This window comes from Morone saxatilis, unplaced genomic scaffold (assembly GCF_004916995.1).
Source record: "Morone saxatilis isolate NCDOM2014 unplaced genomic scaffold, NCSU_SB_2.0 Contig10, whole genome shotgun sequence".
NCBI classification, from domain to species: Eukaryota; Metazoa; Chordata; class Actinopteri; family Moronidae; genus Morone; species Morone saxatilis.
The window spans coordinates 385,845-388,697 of record NW_023339652.1 but is presented as its reverse complement, the minus strand read 5'-3'; positions in this window follow the sequence as shown (position 1 = coordinate 388,697).

The window sequence follows — 2,853 nt, the reverse complement described above, 5'->3', positions numbered from 1 at the left end:
CTAGTTAGTAACATGGAGCTAACGGTCCAAATAAAATATAGGAACATTGCAGATAGTAACATTATTCTAAATATGATAGTCAGTTATTTTACAGCATCAGGGCGCTGACTGTAGTTCACTGAGCAACCACTGGTGGCGCTGTTAGCTACAGTTTAATGACAGTTTACATGCAGAAGCTTTAATAAAAGAAGAAAAGTTGACAACAGTGAATCATTGAGAAGCTGCTAATATGAACAAATATTAACCAACATTTCTTTGTTAGATCTATTTTTAACCTCGTTCATAGAAGACAAACAGCTGCTGCTCCGTCAGAGGAAAACATCATAAAACTTTATCGCCGTCGTTTAAGATAAAAAGCTTTATCGCCTGCCGCTGGCGGGCTGGGCGTGTCAGCAGTAAAAAGAACAATGTGTTATAATATTATTATATTTCCACAGTGAAATATTGTCATTGTTCTATAAACGTGGAGGAGCTTTACCTCGTGGCTGTTTTCTCTATACCTGTCAGCTGCTCTACAAGCCCCGCCCCCTGTCCATAATGACTCATTAATTAGAGGCTTAAACTCGTCAACAACAAGCTGCTGCAGCAAATCCAGGTCCTGCAGAGACCTGGATCCTCTGTAATCCGTCACACATGAAACACTTTACCTAAGAGACGGTGGAGGGTTGTTACGGCAGAGACTCACCTGTGGACCTTTCATACAGGTAGGCTCTCTGTGAACCTCATTATCTCTGCACTCTCAATATCACTTTATTTCACTTTATTGACGACAACCTGAAACATTAATAAAACACAATATCAGATTCAAGCATTTATTGATTTATGTTCCTGCTGATGTACGAGAGAAAACAGGAACGTTTGTTTCAGGAAGTGAAGCAGGTAGAAAAATAAATCCCATCAGAACCTGTGCAGGTCTGCAGGTTAACAGGTCTCAGTTGAGAAAGTGGGTCAGGACCCCCCAGAGGCATCTGGTCCCGTTATAGATCTTTCCAGCAGGCGTTGTTTCAGTTCACTTCTTCTGCTGCTGCTGCATATTAAAGCTTTTATTGTGAAACTGCTGCAGGAACCACAATGTAGGGTTGAGTTAGATACTGATCAATAAAAACTGTTCCTCTTCAGAAAATATTAACTATTGTTATTTAATGTGAACAGAATCAGACTTCCTGTATAATCTGGATCAATTTGGTTGTTCTATTTATTTATTCATTTATTTATTTATGCCCCTTATAGTCGACCATTAGTCAAGAAGAGTTTGCTACAACACAGCTGTTAGCTTAGCTACAAACTGTGTGAATGTGCTTCTAGTGACTGATCATTGCTGGTTAGCTCTGTTAGCTGTTAGCTCTGACTACCAGCTTGCTGTTCCTGCTGTCAATCACTGTGGTCGCTGTGGAGGCCACGCCCCCTTCAGTCTCTGTGTGTTTACATCAGCTGAGTGGGAGGAGCTACGTTAGTTTCTACTTCCTGCTGTCTGATGCTGTGACGGGGTGAAACGTTGAGCTGGAGATGTGGAGCTCAGGACGAGTTATTTTTAGTTTGACAGTTTAATCAGTTTTTCTGTAGCTGCTGTTTATAGTGAATCTGTGTCACTGACTCTATATCTACAGCTGCGTCTTTCAGAGGCTGTTCATTAAACCACTTCCTGTACACATCATGTCCATGTGTGAAACTGGTTTCAGATTGTGAACATGTGCTGGATGATGAGAGGATTACAGAGGATTAAACAGCCAGAGGTGATCACACTGTAATCTGAACAAATCAAACTCAGCAGCTGTAATGGAGCTCTGGTTCCTCTGTGCACTAATGGATGAGGTTAGCCTAGCTTAGCACAAAGACTGGAAGCAGGGGGGAACTGCTAGCCCACATTCTGTTTGATTTAAATGTGCTGTTAGCTCTGTTAGCTCTGTATACCAGCTCACTGTTCCTGCTACACTGCTGTGGTTTTTTGGTGCTACTGTGAATTCTGTTATTTTGTCTAATGGCTGCAACCTTCCAGTGAATTTGATCAATAACTGTAGTTTGCTGAGTTTCACCAAACGTTAATCCATACGTCACCAAACTACTAGAGATTTCATTCTGACTGGAACAAGTCACCTTTGATTTTCCCTCCTTGAGGTTTTAAACTTCTCTAACTGGAAGAAAACCAAATATATCTGAGAGCTGAAGAGTGAAACGTGTGTTTAGTCTTCAGTCACTCAACAAAATAACTTCAATAAATCATAGAAAGTATTTCTACATGAACAAATGTTTTTCTTAATGCATTAAACAATTGTGTTGGTCCAACTTAATTTATCTGAGTTGAGTCAATCTATGACTTAAATGTATTTGTGTTGGTCCAACTTAATTTACAGTAATAAATGATCCAACCCAACAGAATTATTTAATCCTAAAATTACAGTTTACATAAACATAGACACCATTTAATGAACATAAACACAAGAGATTAATTTATTATGAACATTATTCTGATTAAACACTTCCTGTGTCCTCAGAGTCTGTACAGTAACATCCTCTAACTCTCTGTACAATTCAATTTTATTTGTATAGCACCAATTCATAACAGAAGTTATCTCAGGACACTTTTCAAATAGCAGGTCTAGACCGAACTCCTTATAACATTAGTGACTGTAAGTACTGTTACAGAGGAGTGACTGTTACAGAGAGGTGGACTGGTAAGTTACGTAGCAGAGAGTGACTGTACAGGAGAGTGACTGTAAGTTACTGCTACAGGAGAGTGACTTGTACAGGATTTGGAAGTGGACTGTACAGAGAGTACTGGCTGTTAAAAGGGCAGTTTTCCGCCCTGCCACCAATGGTCTTGCTCATGGGGGTACTGTTGGGGTCTCTGTGAAT